Consider the following 23,678-nt stretch of genomic DNA (forward strand, 5'->3'; position numbering starts at 1 on the left):
TATCTTGTAATATTTACAACGTTTGAAGTATGATATCTTTGGTGTACTTTTTTTTTTTTTTTTTTTTTTTTTTTTTTTTTACAGAATATACATCTATTTATGAGAAAGCCATAGTAAACAATCAATTTTGGTATTTACTAACTGTGAACAAAGTTATGAATTTTCAAATTGGACAATTTTCTTTAGCAAGGTTTTGTGAAATGGTATATGATCTGCCTGCTGCCATTGTAAGAAGTGATATATTTTCCTTAGAATATTTTTAATAGGTCCCCATACGCGATCACTAGCAGACTTCTTAAATTATGTTCTAGGTCTCAGGATGATATTGTACATATACACCTCACTGCTCTTTAAAATGAGTTGTTTAACCTTTGGCAATCGTTACTATCCATCATAGACACATGCCACTAAATCACTGAGGTATTCTTGCCATAGCAAGAGGCAAAAAGATGAGGCTCAGCTTCTACCGCAAAATCTGTTTTGTGGTTGCAAATCTTCGAAATTTTGTTTTTGTTCCTATATTTGCTGTCAGTTCTATCCTAAAAAGTAAATAATTCTTTCAACTTTAGGCAAATTCTCTTTATGTAATTTGTAACATGAATTAGAAATATATTAACAACTTATGTGCTGTATTCTAAATACCGGTAGTTACTTAGGATACAAATTGGGTAGTTGGTTCTTTATCTGGTGTATTTATTCTTAATTCAATTGTAACAATCAGTTTCATGTTTACCAATACTATTTTTTTTTATATCTTACTACTTTTATTACTGTATTTTATTTTTATTTGTGATTGGTTATTAATTTTATTTAATTTTCAAAAGATTTTTTTTTTTTAAAAAAAGAATGAAATGTTATAAGCTTATTCTTAAAGTGTAAGTCATGCAACATTAAAATAGAAATAACAAAATAAAACAATGTGTTCTATGATTCAAGTTAGTAAAGTATTTAGTTCAGAAACAAATGGCTGAGAGTGACTTAAACATGCGTTCAGTTTTTCAAAATTCATACCTTTGCTCACAGTCAAATATCAAAGTTGAAATTGTTACTGTAGTTTTCTTGTATACAGGTGTATATCAGAGTTGGAGTGGGTCGGTGGGTCAGTGGGTCAAGTGGGTCAAGTGGGTCAAGTTTTCTGAGTGGGTCAGTGGGTCGTGGGTCAACAGCATGTGACCCACTGTGACCCACCACCCACCGTGACCCACTGCGACCCACCACCCACCATGACCCACTGTGACCCACCACCCACCGTGACCCACTGCGACCCACCACCCACCGTGACCCACTGCGACCCACCGACTCAGTATGGCCTACCGACCCTCTCTGCTCACTGCATTGTAGACAGTATCTTCTGAAGACTGGTAAATTTGTCTCTGTTTTACTTTCAAGACCTTCATTTCCCTTCCTTTTCCACTTGTTTCTGTCTACCTACCTGAGGTGAGTATATCTAACCAAGTAAAAAAAGAACTTCAGGCACTTTTAGATATTGATATTTTTAATTGTAATAATAGCAATAGGACTTACACTACAACTTGGCTTTCGAGACCTGTGAGTTTTTAGAGCTAACTACTGGAAAAAAATACATTTTTGAATCACTGTAACATATAAAAAAAAATGCATGTAACTATGTGTGCCTGATCATCACGGTCAAATTGCCAAGTCAAATGAAATTACTTTTGGTATATAGTTCGGCCTTAATCCAAATTGGGATGTTATATTACTTTTATTATAATGCATAATATCCTAAGGAGGTAGTGAAGATTCAAATTTTTGCGGAAAAAATGAGTATCTCGCAATCCGTTAAACTTACGGAGCTGAAATTCAGTGTATTAACTCTTTATTGAAAATAAACAGAATGTGTCCTAGCATTTTTAAAATTCTCCTCTATGTGGAGGGGGTCACTTTCTATATATTGAAAATTGGTAGTGAGTTGGTTTGTAAAAATTAAGGATGGGCACGAGCGAGTTCGAGCGAGTTTTCTTTGAAACTCGACTCGACTCGAAACAGACATGTTTGAACTCGACTCGAGAACTCGGCTCGAAAAATTTCCTCCAACTCGACACGAATTTGGTTCGAGTTTCGAGTTGAGCCAAATTGAGCCTAATCGTGTGTGTAGTTCAAGTACTCTCTTCAAGTATTATACATACACAATACAATTATTATCAATGACACTACTACTACTACTACTACTACTACTACTACTACTTATTATTATTATTATTATTATTATTATTATTATTATTATTATTATTATTATTATTATTATTATTATTATTATTATTATTATTATTATTATTATTATTATTAATTTCAGCACGCAAAGTGTCACACATGTAAATATTTCGTGAAAGCAGAGAAATGAACTTGTTTTTCGGATTGCCTTTGTAAATAGCTGTGGGATTCTTCCTGTTATTTGAGGAGTGTCTGCAAATTTTGACTACCATAGCTTTGCTCAAATAAATGACACACTGCCGCAGAAAAGTAATATTGTTCTTCTTCTATTTTTATTGCCTCCTATAAAAAAGGAAAGAGCTTAAAACTATTCAGTAAAGAAAAGTCTGAACCTCTGTAGGGAGGGACCTCTGATTACAGATTCCGTTTGGTGGTAACTTGTTTACTTGCAGAGTTGCAGGGCTGTTGAACAATAAACCACACGTGTTCAGTTGCAGTCCAGTCTAAATCTGTAAGAACGTTTGCCTCCAATAAATAAGATAAAAGAGAATTTCCGGCCATACAAAATATGAAGAAGCGAAGTCATCACTTTATTTACCATGATGTGTGTGTGGGGGGGGGCGGTAGCTCAGTAGTAGAGCGTTCACCTCCGGTGCTTGGGGTTCCTAGTTCGATCACAGCTCGCGCCGTGTGGACTTTGTGGTGGACAAACACCGTGCTCGTAGGTTTTCTCGGGATTCTCCCGTTTCCTCACACTTTCTTCATTCCACCATTTCACTCATCTCTCATCATCACCGTCTCCTTTAGCCTAACCGGCAAAACCGTGGGACATAAAACTTAAAGATTCATTTCGTTTTTACCATGATACGAGAGGATTTAGCGAACATCATGATAATTGTCACTTCTGGTAAAATTAAGTTATTAGGTGGACCGGATTGGTATTAAACCACAAGGGAAACTTGTTTGGTATGTGTCATTGTATCGAATTGCATAGGAATGATGAACTTTCTTTTCATACTTACTCGAAAGTCAGAAAATGTGGCATACAATTATGTTTCCACGAGCTGCCCATATTATACAAATAACAACATTGTTATCCGGAATAGGCTTTTTATAATATTGTTAATAATAATAATAATAATAATAATAATAATAATAATAACAATAATAATAATAATATGTTGAAACTAGATGACGATTATTCTTCTTGCAAGAAATTCTAAATATGAGGAATTTAAAAATACCATAGGAAAATTATAAAGCTAAAGACAATATAGGAATATTACTAAAGAGTATTATGAAGATAATTTAAAGTTAAGTATGATTTCTTTTGTCACTAGAATTCTTTATAATGATTGATATTAACAGAAAAACAGACTAATAAACCAATATATTAATACTGAAAAATTAGTAATTTCTCCACATAGCCTATGATAAGCTATTCAGAAAAGTGATCAATTTTGAATTATCCCTTTTATTAATCATTCATAATGGGAGCCATTTCAACACAGCAATACACAGTCACATATATAAAGACAAGGAGATTTAATGTTGATAATTATGGTTGGAGGGGTTATTCGAGATATATATGATAAAATATTGGAAAATATGGTAAATTTTATGTATTAATTAATTAATTACGAGTATTCATAACGTGAGAGCTGCTTCAACACGGCTATAGCATAAAGGTGTATACCAGGAGATAAATTGATGCCCACATCAATTTGATTAAAGAGGGGTTACATGAGACACATCATGTATAGGCCTATATCCATCTTAGAATACCCCGGCAACCCTGTTGTTTTTTTTTTTTTCTGTTCTGGAGTTAGCAGTTATCTGAATCACCACGGTGCTCCGCCCGTATTTAGGGTTGTTAACGGATCGAGTGGCTCGGCTCACAGCTCATCTACTATCGAGCCGAACCGAGTCAACACCTCACCTAACCAAGACGGCAAAAACCGATGGCTCACCAGGGCCGAACCGAACCGATTCGGTGGATCATCCCGAATGAGTCGGCTCAGGCCATCGGCTCAATTGAGCCGAGCCGATGGCTCATTCCAACCGAGCCGGCTCAAGCTGTTTGCTCAGTTGAACCGAGCCGAGCCCGTTGACATCACTACCCGGGTTGGGCTTCTGCTTAGGTACAGAAATACGACCGTGCAGGTCTCATCCTTGATGGTAAAAACTACAGTATATACATATATTGGTGCTCACGACATTTGAGGCTGTCCTTTTATTAAAAAAAAAAATCTATTGTGCTCTCGTTATTGAGACGAGATGAGATGCAAGCAGTGTCCCCTCTCGTGAGCAACACTAAAAGTATTCCACAGTACGGCTTACATTTCTCATGGCTTTCGCTTTACAGTTTAATCAGGCCATGATTTCAAATCGAGCTAAAACGAGCTAAACGAGCGAGCCATGTACCAAACTTGACTCGACTCGAAACTCGATCTCAAAAACAGTAACTCAGCTCGAAACTCGACTCGAGAAAACAACCTTTCACACGGCTCGAAACTCGACTCGAATTCGAGTCGAGTCGAGTTTCAGCTCGACTCGTGCCCACCTCTAGTAAAAATGATCGAAAACGATCGATGTTATTTAAGAAAAAAATCAGAAACAAAAAATACAGTGCTTGGCTTCATATATCCATTGCTTTCTGTTATAATAATTGCTGAAGCTTATGTTTATTATATGGAGGGCTTAGAGCACAGGGCAATCAACCCATAAAGTTGTGAGAAACATAGGCATAAAATTTGTACTGTAAGCTTAATTACACGGAACTTTTAAGTTTGGATTGTACGCATAATTGAGAGGAAAATTTTACACTTTTTTACCTTTATGTTGGTCTACTTACTTTGATTTGGAACTTTGAAATTTCATCCTTTTTTCCACTGAAAAGTATTGATAATTCAACAAGGAAATAATTATATTATGATAATTTAATTGAAATTCATCGTAATTTGGCACATGGCAAACAGTAGTGTGGTAAGGAGGGAAATTCCCATTCACATCTGAACACTTTCCAGGAACGTCGTTCCCTTTCGCTTTCTAGATGGGGGAGGAAACTTGGTAATGGTATCAAACCTTCATGTGTAACTACAAAAATTAAATTTATAAACAAATAAGAAATCATCAGTTTATCAGGCTTTAATTGATAATTTATTCACAAGATTCACTATCAAAGGTGTGGTAGATGAAGTTTCTGTTCTACATGGGTCGACATTGCCAACTGACATGGTCGATATGGAAAAGATGTTGTATGGTGATGGAGAGATGATACTTCTTGCTGAGTATTTCAAACCTGACCAAGAAAAATCGTTATCAGACTTTAATCTAACAAGTAGATTGTCGATGAGAAGTTGCAGAAATCGGGTAGAAGTATTATCAATTTCCACGACAGAGTGCAAACGGGGATTTCTCCTTATGAATTTACAGATGACATATTAGAAATAGACTAAGTGCTCAAACATTGTCTAACTTGTTGCTCATCAATGTTAATAACCCACCGCTAGACAAGCTCGAAATAGACGAGCTAGTTATTTCTTGGCTGGAGGATGGACATCATTCCGCTGCGGACGATTTACCACGAAAAAGTTACCAACAGGAAATAAATCCGATTTCAGATTTGTTTTAAGGTGGAAAATTACGAGTTATAGAAAATGTATACTTGTATTACTAATGGCTAATTACTTATGTTATTCAACTTTGTACGTAATTTTTAGTAAGTCTCTTCTTTGCTTTAGGTAAACTACTTTGAATAAATATTCATGATAATTGCAATTATGCATATTTGTAACTTATATTTAACGTGGTGTTTTAGTGATTACACAAATTACAATTATGAGCATGCTTTATGGAAATGCTCTCACATAGGGTACCAGACCACCTTTATACACTATGAAAAACTGATTTTTCAAGTTTTTTGTGAGAAAAATACTGTGAACTGAGAAACCATAACCTTTTCGATATTGTACAGGGATATTTTCCTGCGAATAGAAGTTTCTTGGGGAATGCGTTCAGAAATTAACACTTGCAAGAATACTCTCTTAGTACAAGTATATTTTAGGCACACACTAATTTCCCCCCACCTCGAACTGCTTCAATTTCCTCACTGACAAACACTTTACCATTTTATATCGTAAAGGTCAGATCCACCGTTATTGTAAAAGAGTTGTGCTTGAGCGATTGACTAGAAATTCAAACTCCGATTAGTGATAATTTCGCACTCTTGTTTTATTACAAGTGTAAACTCTTTAGTCAGTTCAGAAGAGGCCGTGGATCGTGTTCAGAGTTGGTGACGATGGATTTTGGTGAGTCAGAGTAGGTCAAAGTGGATGAGAGTAGTTCATGGTGGGTGATGGGTCAGAGTGGGTCACCGTGGGTGGTGGGTCATGGTGGGTGGTGGGTCAGAGTGGGTCACGGTGGGTGGTGGGTCATGGTGGGTCGTGGGTCAGAGTGGGTCATGGTGGGTGGTGAGTCAGTGGGTCATGGGTCAAGTTTTCATTGACCCACGCAAACTCTGGTGTATATTCTGTTGTGTTTTTTAAATCATGTTTCATCAGAGTTAATTTCAAACTGCTAAAATTACAAAATTTCAAATTTTAAAAATCGTAAAAATTGTAGAAAGAACTTATATATTGATCCTACTTCCCTAGCAGCACCCTTGGTAGACCCTATGCTGGCTAATGGTCCGCATTGTTAGAAATTGGAAATTACAAAAATAAAGTTGGTCCAACATAGTTTAAAGGATATGTTGCTCTACCAACAATTTCCCGTCATTTATCCAATAGTTTTGAACTCGCACTCTTAATCACAATTTTCTTTTCATAGGGATTACGTTAGGAATTGAGTTGGTTAGCAAATGCTCAGCAAAGTGCATATTACAACGTAAGGGTAATGTTAATAGTTGGTTAATTTCCCTTTTTTCTCCTACTATTGTGCCTACTGGCTTTGATGCTAATGTTATGGTAAAATTGAAATGTTTAAAATGAACTGGATTATTGTTTTTATTAAAAGCAGGCAAGATTCAGCCAAGACATACACATATATACCTTTTGCAGATCAGTGGCGGATCTAGCCGGGAGCCGGAGGGGCCTAGGCCCCCAGTTTTTTGAGTGACAAATAATTTATGGTATTACTTACATATTTTTGAAAGTTTGTAGTAAATTCATATATGCCTATCACAGTCTGGGTTCTGGCTGCCCCCCTCCCAAGTTTTTACCTTCTAGATCCACCTCTGTTCCAGATGTTTGAATACACAAAGTAGAAAACGAAAGGACAATACGAAGGAACTGGGAAAGATGGATTGGATTGGTACAAAAGATGATCGAATTATGGTTTTGTTGTTTCTGCGTCGATGTACCTTCGTGTGTTTTAAACCTTAGTTTGTTACTCCAGGGAAATTATTTAGAAGTAAAGGTAAGAGAAATACGCATGAGAGAGGCATGATATAAGGCCAAGGGCGGTGATAGGTAAACAGTAAGAGGAGGTCTTGGGTCTTATGTTAGTAATAACATGCTGTTTATAAGAGTTTTAGTTTCATGTCGCGACATAATGAAAACAACTTTCCCTCTCTCAAGTGCAAAGGTCAAAGCAACATACCAAACAAGTAGGTAAGGTTAACACGAAGCTGTTTTCTATACTGCTTTCAATCAGTTATGTACTCACGATATTTGCTGAGTAATGATGCATACCGTATATTATATTTAGGCTAGCCAATCTTGCAAATCCCTCACACCCAAAGAAAATATGTACAGCCTGTTATAGAAGTTGTATTCAATTTCTGATTGCTCCCCCCTACCCCACCCTCGCTACGTATCTATTTTTCGGGAAAGTTAATTTGACATTTTCGTAAATTCTGTAAAACTATCAAGAATTGAATTGGGCAGATGTTCACGTTAGTATAATACAGTCTAAATTTAATTACTTTATTTCCTTTCCTAGTAACTTCACATTCAAAACAGCAAGGATGCCCACAGGTTAGGTTTGACTAGGAATATGCCATTGGAATTTTAGGATGCGGTCGAAACACATGAACCACACAGTTAGCACTTAAAAATGTTTATAAAAAATTGTATACAATAACAAAGGATTATTTCGCTATAAGTCTCCTCTAGTCTAAATGATGTAGTCTGTAATTATCTGCAATTGTTAGTTGAGTGAATTGGAGTCTATGGGTTAGTCATATGACCACATTTCCTATCAGCGTTCGCAAAATTTGTGGAATGAAAAGCAACGCAAAACATACAAAAAAAAAAGCAATAGTAACTGTTATGTCGATTACCGCGAAGTAAAACGCAAATTTTGTGTTGCGTTGACGCAAACCGTTACAGAATAAAGCCATGGCATCGAAACCACTTTAGTTCTAATATTTTAAGATTAAGACTTCGATTTTTTTCCTTTTACTTTTTGCGGATATGTTTATGTTGAAATCCATTTTTTTTTTTTCAGTAACATTTTGTAAGAAATATAAGTAACATTCTAAAATACTATACCGAATTCTTTGAGCAGTGTTGTCCCATCTTACAACTTCTCGAAAGTTCTCATTGAGTATTAGTAAGATATTTGAACTTCATGTGATAGCATCCTCGTGATTCGACATTTAACTTTGTCTATAATTCAGTTAGGTATCCCCTGCGGAAGCATCATCTGTGAAAGGAAAACAAACTATGTATGTATTGAAAATGGAAAGATAGGAGATAATGGATTGAAAAGATGCAAAGTTGGCGATAGGCGTATGGAAATGAGAAGGAGGAGGAGGAAATTTAATATGTATTACTTGGAAGTGACAGCGAGAAAGGAAATCCGAAGAGAAAACACGTGGGAAAAACAGACAGTCTCACGAACGAACTAATGTAGGGCGACGAAGGAACGCCTTAATAAAATGAGAATCAAGTGGCACCGGTTTGTCTGCTTTGGCGGGTGACGTCGAGGACAGCTTCAGCACTTCATGGATGGAGCAGCTGGTCATCACATTATTATTATTATTATTATTATTATTATTATTATTATTATTATTATTATTATTATTATTATTATTATTATTCCAACCAAGCTTTCGGCCCACTATAGATTATAGGTTAAAATCTTAATTAAAAAACTGTCATTGCTTGCATTTAACAAATTTATTAGATTATTTTCCCCACCAACCACCCAATCTCCATTTTATATTTTTAATGCAATTATTCAAAAACTTCGTCATTTGTAGTTTATTATAAGGAATTCTCATTGTGCCCTTTTCTTTCTACAACTAACGTTACACATGTTTTAAGCGACGTTGTATTTCATTCCAAGACAGCATCACTCATCAACTGACATATTTTCCTTTTATAATTAGGACTCGTAAACACTAACGGGATTTTTTTTAAAGAATCTAAAACGACAAATAATATCTAAAAAAGACGTCTTTGCTGACTAATGAGCCTAGGCCAAACTGCTTAAGCTAGAAACTTAAAATTTAGATAGTACAGATGCTGGATAAGAAGTAATTGCAACATTGTTATAATTCGTACCTGGTTTTATACACAGAAGAACACCTGTCACATTCGTTAAAGGTAATCCCCTCCCATCTCTTATTAATTTCTGTTACACGTGTGAAAAGTATCATACATAGTCAGTGCGTCAATCTTTGTTGATGTCCCGCATGGATCGCCATATGACGCGGATGGTGGCTTCTCTTGTGTCGCAGTGCTTTGCGGTTAAGTAGTTCCTTCATTTTGGAGGAAAAAAGGTCGTCACAAAGTCCCTGAAAACATTATTGTGCACTGCGCGCACGTGCCATTTGAATCTTGATCCACACGCGTTATTCGTCTTTCCGTAACGTTGTTACGACGCTTCCACTTTCCTTCTCTACTTTACGGCACTGCTACTTTTGATTGAAAAAATGAAATGAAATCTTTGAGTTTTACGTCCCACGGTTATGCCGGTTAGGCTAAAGGAGACGGTGATGATGAGTAATGAATGAAATGGTGGAATGAAGAAAGTGGGAGGAAACGGGAGAACCCCGAGAAAACCCACGCACACGGTGTTTGTCCACCACAAAGTTCACTTGGCGGGGGCTGGGATCGAACCCGGGACCTCAAGCACCAGAGGTGAACGCTCTACCACTGAGCCACCGCGGCCCCCTACTTTTGATTGAATAGTACACAGTTGTTGTTACCACTCACCCCACTTCATCGCTTCACATTCCTTTATCTGCTACGGAGCTTTTGTAGTGCTGAGACTGAAGTGAGAACAGCGTTGCCACTACTATTTATCCAGTCTATATACATAGGATTTGTGATGTAAGATCCCACTAAGGAAGAATTTTTGGAAATTGGACGTGGAAGGGAATGAAATAGGGATGCAATTATTATAATAAGATTTCATATTTTTCAATTCCTTAAGATTAGAGACATGTAATTTTGTATTTGAGCCTTTCATTCAAAATAATTAAACACGTGTTTAATGATGTTTGACCTAGAAGGAAAGAAAAAAAGGGGGAAGAGGTCCACTAAGATGGCCATACGAATTTCGTGTGAGACTTCGAGTTCAGACTCATTCTGTATGAAAAGCAGGAAAGGGAACGCAAAATATGTCCGCAATAACACTTGGGGACATTTACTAGTAATCAATTGTGCGTTTTCTGATAGTATCCAGTCGTACAGGATTATTTGCACAGATTTCTCTGTACTTGTAGTTTATACAGAAATCACGTATCTCTGAGTATAGGCACATTCGTTCGAATGTCTTGAATAAGAATAAGATGACATAGGTAAGTGCCTGCCTATTCTAGTTTTGGCACTGCCTAGAACCTAATTAATAACTAAATCAGCCCAAAGAAAGCATTTATCATTACTTATCTGTTACAATTTCAGCGATATATCATCGCCTTCATCAGGTATATTTTCTGTTGACATATGTCCGACCAGATAATGTCTCTGATGAAGGCAATTATTTATGTCTGAAATTATAAGACAGAGTAGTAATAATAAGCCCTTGCTTTGGTCAGATTTCGTTATTATTTAAGGAAAGGACGACCTAAAGTTCGCGAGCAATTTGGACAAGGAATTCTAAGAGCAACGCGAAAAATTTTTGTGTGCCAGAATAGTTTTGCATTACTTACAGTTCATATACTTAAAAGTTGAATGTTTCTTCACATGACCTAACAGCTCTGATATATACCCAAAAAGAAATAAAAATCTGTTTTATATTCGAGAGAAACATCAGTAACATTATTGAAACTAAATGCTATTATTATTATTATTATTATTATTATTATTATTATTATTATTATTATTATTATTATTATTATTATTATTATTATTATTATTATTATTATTATTAGAAAAATCGCAGTCCATGTTTTAAGTGCTTAATATATCCCATCAATGATGTATTATATATATATATATATAATACGAAAATTCTCAAACTCGTAAGGAGTTCGAGGAAGAGTTGGAGTTTTACATTTCACTGTAATGCTAGCTAACTAACTAACCATCCGGACGAGAAAATTGTCTTGTGTTACGTGAATGTATATAAAACAAAATGGTAAAGGAATGCCAATTAGTGGTAGTGATGACAATACTTTCGTATATGTTCAGAGATTGGAGGCGTTTATATTTTATGAAACAAACAAGCAAAATACTTTCTCTTAATTCAGGATGACACAGAGTCAATATCGAAAATTGTTCGCACCGGAAATTGAACTCGGAACCACATACATGAAAGGCATTCATGTAACTATTCGGCTACATGAAATTATTATTAGACTCCAATTATTATATTTATGCCTTGAGTATTGGCGTCTATCAAACGTCTTAACACAAGTGTTGACATTCCAAAATCTCTCCCCCTTAAGTCTTAGCTCAGGTGAAAGGAAACATTTCTCACATGTCAACATACAGAATAGAAGGATAAATCTCTCATGCATATAAATTATAATCATATAATATAGGCACCTACTATATATTTATTAATATAATGTTTTTAAGAACCATACGTTGTCACCTCCACGGGGAGTCTTTTGAATGATTTAAAACTCGATTTCAAGAGTGTGGCCTTGATGTGTAGCCATAAACTTTCGTTTAGTACTCAATGTATCTTCGCAATACATTAATGAGAAATAACCAGGGGTTTGGGAATGTTTACTATTGTACCTATCTGCTGCATTGTTTAGTCAGTATCCTGGAGAATCAAGAATTCCGAGACTTGCTGGGCACACCTACTTGATTTTCTTAGTTGAAATATGAGAAAGGGAAGGGATTAATTTTTTTTAAGCGAAAGAATAAGTAGGAAGAGAAACCTATCGTGTGATGTGAGCGCCTGAGGCGCCACCTATAGCCAATGCAGGAAGTAGGCAAAGAGGCTGTTTGCAACAAGGTCACATACATTCATTCACAATTTCTTTCGTCCCCAATCCACCCGCTTACTATGGCATGGCGTGCCAGTCAGCATCTGGGTTACGTCTCCTTCGATTCATTGTACAAGAGAGACGCCTGGTGCCCAAGGGTGTGGAGAAAGCCACCGCCGTGGAAAAATGAGTCAAAGGTATTCGGCGGCGAAATATGTGCAAACAAAAGACTTTAGGTCTGTAAATACACTTAAATAATGTTGTTCTTCCGTAAAATCTTAAATATACTATTTAGTTCATTTTTACACTTCCTTGCATCTGTTTTTGATGCCAAGTAATGTATAGTAGAAATGGACTGGTGATAAAGTTAGCTTCTTCAAGAAGCATGTTTAGTGAGTAGAGCAACTCACATTATGCTTTATTTGTTTATTTTGCAAATTAGCTTTGTATTAAATTTGATTTTAACAAATATTAGAGAGCAAATATTATTCTAAATACGTTATTGTTTGTCTGTTTATTAATACTTTTATACGTAACACTTGCTTTCATCCCAATAAACTGAAATAAAATATCATTCTTTATTTTAAATATTATGCTCTTATGCTTTATTTTTGAAAATTATGCCATATGTCACATATTATGCTTCTATGCTTTATGTTTATAGAATTAAGCTTTGTTATGCTTTTAAAATTACTTTAATCTGGATCCCTAAACAACCAAAATCATATTTAAAATATCAACCATTTGCCTAGTAGCTCGCGGGGACATTTTTAGTAGATCGCTTTAACTCTCTGGTTGGCTTATAAACAAACGTAAAATCTTACACTTGTGTAAGGCAATAAACAAATGTAAGATTTAAAAAAAAAAAAAAAAAAGTTGATAGTTGTTTTGATTTCTAGCTTACAGTAGAATTTAAAAACGGTACGGAGCTCAGAAGCTTCTTAAGTTTGGTGACCACCATAATTTCAGATAGGTTGGTAACAAGATTTGAAGCCAAATCTTTCGATTATGGAGGTTGACCATTTCTACAACATAATTTTTATCTTTTATTTTCTTATTGGAGTGTCATTTCCAAACTGATTATAGTCCTTGTGAAACCTGCGATAATTGTGGCGTTATGTCAGTATGCTCGTGTAAAACCTCTAAAATAACGGTTATTTGGTGTTGTATTAACCAGATGGCTTGTGTAGTTCCAGATAACGATTGTCAAGAGCATTGTATTTGTGTTTGTCTTTTTGTTATGGAGGTTTTCCAGGTTCAAAGAAATATCTTTACTTTTTCATTCGAGACGTATTTGTGATACTTGGCATGGTATTCCATCGAACTGCTTCCTCTTTTGTGTACAAGAGTCTCTTTCAAATGTATGACGAACGACCAGTAAAAATGGTGTTTCTGTGGAATTCAAACGGATAACGGTTCAGTTTATTTAAAAAGAAGCAGTAGAAAAATGCTAACAAATTAAGTAAAGAAAAGTAAAAAATGCGCATGTTCCAAGGGAAATTCGTATTGTAATATCATGTCTTCGTGTTTATATTTAAAAAAAATAATAAATAAATAATGAAAATTGAATGAATGCATTATTGGATGACATGTGTTTTATTGCATTGTACTATCTCAGTGGTAATCTTTATATCGAGTTGACAAGATGCTTGTTTAAACCAGAATTTTAGGAATGATCTAAAAAAAAAAAATCAAAAGAATGCAATGTTGGCCAAGAAGTTTAGGAATAATCAAAAAATGCATCAAAAGATTGCGATCTTGGCCAATAATTAGTTTTTGGGTCAGGGACCACAAAATTTTTGAACAACCCTTAAATCAAGTTTTTTTTCTTTCTTTTTTTTAACGGACTAAGCACATCATACTTAGTTAAGTGATAGTTTGGGTTTGGCTATACTATATGTAGTTATCCAGATGTAAGGCCTAAAAGATTTTTTTTTTAACTGAAATATATTGCATCTTTTGATCCAAAAAATAAGATATGTATATTGCTAGTACTTTCTACGTAGTAAGTGTGAATTAAAACGTAATATGACTACAGCACCATGTAATTGCAATAACTTGTGTTGAAGTTTCGGTAATTTGTCACCTTCTTCATCAGGCACGGTATATTTAGGAAAATGAAGACATGTGATTTCAGTACTACGAAAATTACATCTATTACATCTTATGTTGAAGTTGTTGAAACAAGTTCTATATAATGTACAGTTGAAGACGTCTCAGCAATTGAGACGAAATATTCTATGAACCAAATTCATTTTAGTGGATCATAATGTTAAAAATTGCAATATTAGAAAACAAGATACAGTTTGGCTCGGCCGGTGGCGTAGTCTTGTTATTCGTCTCTCTTAGAGGCGAGATAGTGTGATAAGGAACGGCCTGTACTGTGAGGACTGATCTCGTGTAATGATTTGAGCACCTGCAAACTGCACTGGATTCAAACCCCAATCATGGTTCAGCGTCACGTTAATAGTAGATCCTGTCCTTTATAACCTCGGTATTGCTCATGAACGTAAAGATTGAATTTTATTAATTTCAGAAAGGCTATTAGATTGAAGGGTCATGGCCAGGGCTGGATTAACCCATCTGGAGACCCGGGGCTAGAAAAGATATGTGGGCCCTGCTGACTTCACGTAATACATTTCTGTGAAAGTACAGTACGAAAGTTAAGGGAATATGTTTAATATTTTTGGTCATATTTTATTTTATAATTATGATTGTATCTTCATGATTCTTTTTAGATAACCAGTTGAGATTTTGGAAAGAGTGGAGGCCCGGGGTTAAGCCCGCTTAATTCGGCCCTGGCCATAGCCCGGGTCGGCAGTTTTTGGAGAAACGGCAAATTTTCTCGAACCAAATTTTTATATACTCCAGTTCTGGAAAGTATAGAAATTTGGTGGCAAACATTGGCATTGAGAAGGCAGTATGTTTTAATGGCCCAAGACGGTAGAAATGTTAAATATGGCCCTGGTATCAGTGCCGGATTTACGTATCGGCTACACAAGCTATAGCTTAGGGCCCCACACTTCGGGGCCGAATAAAATTTAAAGAAAAAACTTATTGTAATGTATATAATGTATAAATAAAATGAAAAGGCAACTAAGAGAAAACGCACATACAACAATGGTGTTTTGTATTGTTATGTATATTGAATAGGGCTCTATTCTCAGCCCTGCTTGTAATGGGCCTTTGTTTTTATTTAGATATCCATTAGCTCCATAAATTGGCATATAGCATATATTCAAACCTAAAAATGGCGAAATTTCGTCGCTGAAAAAGAAAGGCTGACGTATAAAGGGCCCCTTTCAACAGCTTAGAATCCCATCAAATCCTGCACTACCTGGTATCGATGAATTAAGTATAATATTGTTTGTGCATACGATGTTTATAAACCAGAAATAATAGAACAAAATATGTTTTACATAAACAACTAGCAACTTGCTTCTTCCGTGCATTGTCACTATGCTATGAATATCATAAGATAAAACGCAAAATGAGTTTCTTCTCTATAATTGGTAATCACCTTGAAAGTTAAATTCTCCGTGCAAAAAGCAATAGCTATTCTATTGAGCAAAGGAGCAAAGTTATAAATGTAGTAATTACATCTTATCATTGCCACGAGTACTACTTCAAAGGCTATTATGATCACAGCACGGCATTTTGGATATAGAAGAATTGATCATGATGTCAGTTAAGCATCTAGATGTATTTAGAACAGAGCAATAGTTAGTGTCTACAGGATAAGTCTTTTCGTAACTTTTAAATTACTTAAATCAAGAACTATTTGTAAGTTAAATCAAGAACTATTTGTAAGTAATGTATTCCTTTATTTCAATTTATTATTCCAATCATACGGTTCAAGCATCCATTAGATTTTTTTATGTTGAAATTAGTTTCGAAATTACACATTCATGCCGTTAAAAAAAGATATATTAGATCATGTAAAGTGAGCTTTGCTAATAAATATAGCTTATTTAATTATACGATGGAATCATAGAAGTTAAGTTAAAGCACTGGCCAATATTAAACAAGATTGCAATGTTTAGTTTGAGTTTTCGCTAATACAAATTTTAGGTAATAGTGGTGTAAAAAGTGACGTCTTTGCAATGTAAAAATAAGTTCACACTTCATTTTATTTTAGTAACTTCAGTCCCTTTGATGGTCTTTAACGCTTCACAGAGATAGCGTACTATAATTAGTTTGAGAACCACTGGTCTATTGAAAAAAATAGAATACAGACGCTATGATTTATCTTATGTGTGAGAATCCATTGAAAAAATTAAAAGTTGATGCCCATGATTCTAATTAAAATATGCTACTTGCTGTATCATGCATGTGGCGAATTCCTCTTATAATTACAATACTAAAGCCTTTTTAAGTCAATAAATAAGGTTTTTGATATTCCATTCGTGTTTATTTTATTAGACTGGCGTTTCCAATGCAGTCAGTGCTCTTTAAATGTTCGTCTAATAAAATAAACACGAATGGCTTATGAAAACTCTTATACGTTTGAAACGCCATCTAATAAAATAAACACGGATGAAATATCAAACATCTTATTTATTGAATTACAAACATCTTCATAAAAAATTATGTGGAATGACTAAAACCTTTTGTTTATTTGGTCCTAAGCTGAGCTAACCGAAGCTTATATGCATTCGTTTTGCGTCTCTTTCTAATCTATTTTCTTCAAGACAGTTCTCCATTGAGCAAAATTCTTTAGTGTGATTCTTGTATAGATGGTTTGTAGAGAGCTTGCTACTGTTGACTATGTTCCTGAAGATGGATAGCTAAAACTTGCATCAAATACGTATGTTAGCATAGGTACTTCCCTTTCTGCGTAATCATCCATAAAGTTCTACAAAATATGCAATATTTGTATAACTAAATCCTGAATGCACTATAGGATTAAATTGAGAAATTTTTAACTTCCACAACGGACCGGAACTGGTCTATTCAGATTGAAAGTTGTATTTTTAAAAATGGAATGTAACTTTTTATTAAGAAGAAAGATCGAAATGGATTTCTTTCAGAGTAACCTAGAAAGGGGTTTACCAGATCTTAACGTTGTTCTGGCACGTTTCATATTGAATATCACGTATTGCTAAAAAGGTTCCTTTGTTTCTTTGAAAAATCTGGCAACCCTACCCAGAAAAGATTGATTACTGATTTAGTTAGTTTTTAAAGATTACAAAGATTTTCTGAAACGTTATATATAATAATGACTGTAAGAGTGATACGTTTCGTAATTCAGTTTAATAAACGGGAGAGTGAATACTATTAGTTGCGATAGCTTGCACCTTATTTTTCTTACTGTACATTGTCTTGATTTTATAAGAATAAATAACACTATTTTTGTAATTGATTTACGAAATGTGTTTAATTTTAATAGCATATACTGTATATTCCACTTAGAAAGGAAAATATGGCATTTAATTTAACTTTTAAAAAAAATCTTACGTACTCTATACAAAAATGAAACAAAACGTAAAAGAAGAGAAATTCAACTATTATTTCTACTATTTTTCTTAGTACAAATTTGGATACTGATCTGACCGACAATTACTGTCTCTTACAATCACATGATACTTTTACATGAAATAATTTTATAGTGTGAAGTTTCTACATCACCACAGGTTTTCATGTAAAAGATATTTATCCTCTCTTTTGAGAATTTCAAACTCCTGTCAAACTACATGAATTGGTTTCCCTCGGTCGCAAACCGTAAAGTATCGTATCACTGCGTACGTGACAAAAAGGCGTAAGTGCAAAAAAGCAAGATTTCTGCAGGAAGGCAGTTGAAAAGAGAGTTTATTCCGCATGAGCTCATTGATGAAAACTGCTCATTCTGAAGAAAGAAAAAAAAAACAACAGTAATATTGTGAATAGACAGATAGACAGTATATTGGCGCATAATGTTTTTTTTTTCTTCTTTTAATTTTGACAGAAAGTTTATTCAGTTCTTGTGAGAATATACCCCAAAAAGTTCTAAAATGTGCAGAGTACAATTAATGAGTTATGTCATGATTTATTAGACAACCTGAATTATCCAATAGACGAGTATTCCACTAACGTAACATGTTCTCATATCAATAATAATAATAATATTTTATTGATATCAGTAAATTACAGACACTCGGTCCAATTACAATTTCCAAAGATAAGGATATTTTTCAAAGAGTAGTATAAGGATAAACAATACAAACAAACAAACAAACAAAAAAAACATGCATAAAGTAACATTACAATAAAAACATACTTTAGAGTAACATAAAAACATATATTCAGTAAACCCATACAGAATTGGAAGATAATCAGATTATTTAAAAAAAATACAACCATAATAATAAGAATCGTGCACGGACAACAATAAAATAAGATAAATAGGAACCAATAGAATAATTTTTTAAAAAAATAAATGACAAGTTATAAACTTCCTCTGAATAGAAGGAAAATCAGGAATAAAGATGTCAATAATATGTAATTGTTGGCATTTGAAATGAAATATTTGAGTTTTACGTCCCACGGTTATACCGGTTAGGCTAAAGGAGACGGTGATGATGACAAATGAGTGAAATGGTGGAATGAAGAAAGTGGGAGGAAACGGGAGAACTCCGAGAAAACCCACGAGCACGGTGTTTGTCCAGCACAAAGTCCACACGGCATGAGCTGAGATCGAACCAGGGACCCTAAGCACCGGAGATGAAGGCTCTACCACTGAGCCACCGCCTATCTTTTTTTAGAACTAGATAGGTAGACTCCCAAAATTATGTATGAACAACAAAAATAGTTCCGTAGATTCGTAAAAACTATATTATCAAGAAATCTGATGAATGTGATTAAACAAATTTGACAATCCTTTATCTTTTAATTATATGAGTTCAGTGTGCTTAATTTTTAGATCTGTATTGTTAAAAAAAAAGTCAAGGTTACATATAACAGTCTTATACTTTGTTGCAACGTGACGACGCCAGAAATAACCAACATATATACATATATATATATATATATGTAGAAAAAAAATATTTAATTTAAAGAAATAATTATACGTTCTGTTGTTTATGGCTCCTTATGTTCTCACTTATCACGTGATCTCATTTTTTAAAAAATAAAACATATAATGATGATATTAACTGTGGCGTTCTCCCATCCCACGGATCCCAAGCGTTCACACTTTTTCTTTAGCGTGCGTGAGTTGAAGTAAGTGTACCGAAGGCGTCATACCAACAGGTACTTCCTGAGACGCTGAATAAAAATGTGTGAAATATATTTAAACAGCTCGTTCTTAAATAGTCTATTATCCTTGACGATTTCCTTTTTCTCTTATCATAAATAGCTCATAAAAATCTGTTCAAGAAATTTGTACCTTTTTTTTACAAGCTGTTACAAAAGGAGTGGGGAAAAGACCTAGAAATATCTGTGGTGTGAATTGGGAATTGTCTGTATTTAAGATCAAAGGCCAAAACCGCTAATACAAGAATACAGGACATATCATTTGTGTCTGTATCCGAGTGTATATAGATATATATATCCGTGTATGCATATGTAAAGAGAGATTTTAATGTAGTCAGTAAAATACTGTAGAAAATTTCTGATTTGTTACGGGCTACTTGAAGTATTCATTCCTCGCTTGTTAAGAAACATTTTCAACATACACAAACTTATAACTTCCAACGGTTAGAAATCATTAACGCGAGTTCAAATTCATAGTAGTTCCTGAACGCTAATTGCCCCCGTCCTCGTCCCTCACTTTTAAACTGTTTCCCTACATTCAATCCCCGATAAACATTCAATCGGTTTTTTGCACCCACGGATTTAATCCATTTCATGACAATGATGATGAATTTACCCTATTTCATGAAAATCACCAACAACCACCTTTTGAGTTACAGTAAGTGTAAGCAGACACATGTGTATAACATTTACAGCTTTATGTAATAGTATAAATTATATTTTAAGGAAATTTCTTTACAATCTGTATATGTTGTTTTCAACGATAATAAATTGTATAGTGAGGATTATACCTTTCTCGGTTAAAATGTAATGTTTACGTCGTTGTTAAGAGTTGATCTATTATGACATTTCTTACACCTCTTGTTTGGTCTTGGACAGCATGAAATTTCTCATCTGGAAGTTTCTAATGAAAATTTCAATAAATGAGTATATAATATCTTGATTTATATAGACATGTGTACTTTAGGACAAGAGTGTAGAGCTTTCGAAATATATATATATATATATATATATATATATATATATATATATATATATATATATATATATATATATATATACTCTCCAAGAAATTTCTTTATTTAAATTTAGTATTGGTTCTTTTCTTGGATATTTGTTCATTGCAATACTTCTTAATAATTTTCGCAAGTTTTTAATGCTTTCTTTATCTTGTAAATACTTTTTTCATTTATTAATTGTCCTTAGCTCTCCTTTCCAGTACTAAGACTTTTTCCAAATCGACAAAATTCAATCCGTGTTATTAATAATCTTAAATAATTAAATGTAACCATTAAATAAAGTGTATATTTCTGAATCCAAGTTGAAGTCTTTTGCCTCAATTTCATGTCCAAAAATATGTTGTTTTGTTTTCGCTACATATAATGTGAAATTTTTCTTTATTCAACACATTTACAAACTTCCATTAAGCTCTAACTTTATCCTATTTCTCGCCTATCGCTTTAGCCTTTGCAGATTCAGTGGACATTTCCGGGAAGAAGACTAAGGGAAGTCTGTATCTGATTTGATTTTTGTGTGCTTTTATAGGAAATTTTGAAAATTTACCAAATATATACAAATGCTTTTGTAATCCTTTGTTGAAAAGAAAGTGAGGGCTCGTTCTGGATTCAGAAATATACGGTACTACAAAAAAGATCAAAATCCGTTTTCCCTTAAAGTTTTCATACGTGGTATTCCAATTAATAGTAGAAAACTTTGAGTAAGACCTTTCGCTGTTACTTCATCAGACAGAGAAAGGAAGAAACCAGAAAGAAAGAAAACGAAAGAACATTAGTTGGGAAATGTCAAGTCTGACATTCTCTTGGTATTCATACTCACGTAATAGGGTTGTATGTGAAAAGAGAAGAAAGTTCAGTGGAGAAATATAAAATAAACGGGGCGTTTTGATCGGTGTAAGCATACATAGGGACAAGAAGAAATTATTAATAATCTCATATTTATCATTGAAAATGAAGATAAATCTATATAATAAGAACTAAAATAAGAGAAATTGAGGAAATTGCTTGAAGTAAAATCGTTATACTATATGATTAAAAACAGGGGTACGGTTCGAAGATAGAATGGTAATATAAATATTTGATTTCGAGAGTAGTACGCAGAAAGCAAAAGTTTGGTAGAATTGCAACTACTGAAATAGTGTAACGTGTGTTGCGTTTTATGGTGGGATGTTGGAAATTCAATTTAGTTTTACTTGATTTTTCGGTGGAAGTGCGAAAAGTAATCAGCATTAATTATGCCTTTTATCTTATGTACTCTTAGTAACCAAACCGTCTCGTTAAGTATATATACCCCAACTAATCATTAATCTGTCAGCTTTTTTACCTCACAACACTATCTTGTGACTCTGAGCTCCAATATATCTCCAATATTCATGTTCCCCACAGTTTCTATTATTTAATATTTCTTTTTGGTTTGTGCTCATAAAATAGTTTTCTTTCATTTAATTTTGTTAGTGTTCCTATATAGAGCCGCGGTAGGGTAGAGTAGGTCGTAAAATATCTGTCCACCTGTCAACTGAGGTTTGATCCCTAGTTGTAACGTAAAATTTTCTCGTTCTACCCTGGTTCTAAAGTGGTTCCGAGCTTTACACAGACTCTTTAAAACGGGTAATTGAGATAACCTGGGAAAGTAAAGAGCCGGAGTATAGTGCCTATTCCTTTACCTCCACACACAGGCCTTTGAGCTTTCATGACTTATCCAATCTAAATAATTTGTGGTTAAAATTTGGGTATGGGTATCTTTTGTTACAAATTCCTAAAGCGTGTTTTTCTTTGTTTCCTTCGTTCTGATTGATTAAAAAGAACAGTATCATGAGCTCCAATGTACAATCATGTTCAAAAATTTTGTATTACTCGCTGAAATTTCGGAAGTTCAGATACAGGTTTTTCATTACATCTCTGAACTTTTTTTCTTTTTTTTTCTTTTTTCCTTTTTTTTTTTTTTTTTTTTTTTTTTTAGCACTTTCATTTGCAAATTAAGACACGCTACTCCTATAAACTGAAATGTTGATATCATTAAGAACTTCCTTAGTTCGAGAAGGGTTAGAAACTTTAGGTTGTATGATCCCACAACCAATTTCGGATGGAGTCCAGTCTCAGTAGCCTAAGGGCATAACTATACGACATTATATTCAGTAAGTTCTAAAAATGTATGATGCAATAGGTAGGCTTGTATTCCAATTGAGTAAATATACTTTCGAATATTTATACATTTATCATATTGTTTTATAATAAACACATGGAAAATTTCTGACTTCCCAGTGATGACTAATGATTTTAACTTTTCCTGAGCGCATTCGACCAATTTCTTTTCTTTCCTTTCTTACAAATTTATTTTACTCAGGTGATCTATTGTATATTTCTCCATCTACTAGAATTGTTTAAGCTTGTGATGCATTTATATATATGTATATGTTTCATATTTGCTTAAAATTTTATTGTAATCATATGAAAAGAATCTGCTTTCTTTAATATTAATTTTTATATTGTAAGCTTTAATAGTACTATTTTTTCTTTATAGGAAACGGCTGTTGCAGCAACACTTGAGACTCTGAAATCCATGGGCAGCGACCAGCTTAGGGGCTGGAAATGCAGCCAACAATGAATGGTAAATTTTATTTTTATTTTACGTTTATTTATGTATTCTACTTATGAGACGTTTCAGTTAGCAGATATTTGCATCTTAACTATGTGTATACAATATTAGCTCTGAATAAAAACCATTATAAGTGTAATTTATTGTGAAGAAGTGTTTGATTAAATTAGAAATACGCTTTGTCCAGTAGCTTGGATGTTAAAACAAATACTCGTTGTTTAAAACACCGAGAATGACCAATAATCTTACCTTAAAATCCGCTAAATATTGAACTTCTTCGAAATATTTCGAGCAAATCTGGCAGACTTGATCAGCGAAAATAAAGTAGGAC

General features: G+C 34.1%; 1 protein-coding gene across 4 annotated transcripts in view; it reads left to right on the forward strand.

Moving 5' to 3' along the window:
• The window catches only part of LOC145673176 (uncharacterized), a 244,208-nt gene that overhangs the window by 182,958 nt on the left and 37,572 nt on the right, over window positions 1–23,678 (forward strand). For all 4 annotated transcript variants that reach the window (XR_014128727.1, XM_081742631.1, XM_081742633.1 and 1 more), the window contains exon 3: window positions 23,273–23,359. The gene's annotated coding sequence lies outside the window, so the exon portion shown is untranslated. The remainder of the gene's footprint in view (window positions 1–23,272; window positions 23,360–23,678) is intronic.

Source organism: Thermobia domestica, chromosome 16, assembly GCF_964235325.1.
Source record: "Thermobia domestica chromosome 16, izTheDome1.hap1.1, whole genome shotgun sequence".
Taxonomy (NCBI): domain Eukaryota; kingdom Metazoa; phylum Arthropoda; class Insecta; order Zygentoma; family Lepismatidae; genus Thermobia; species Thermobia domestica.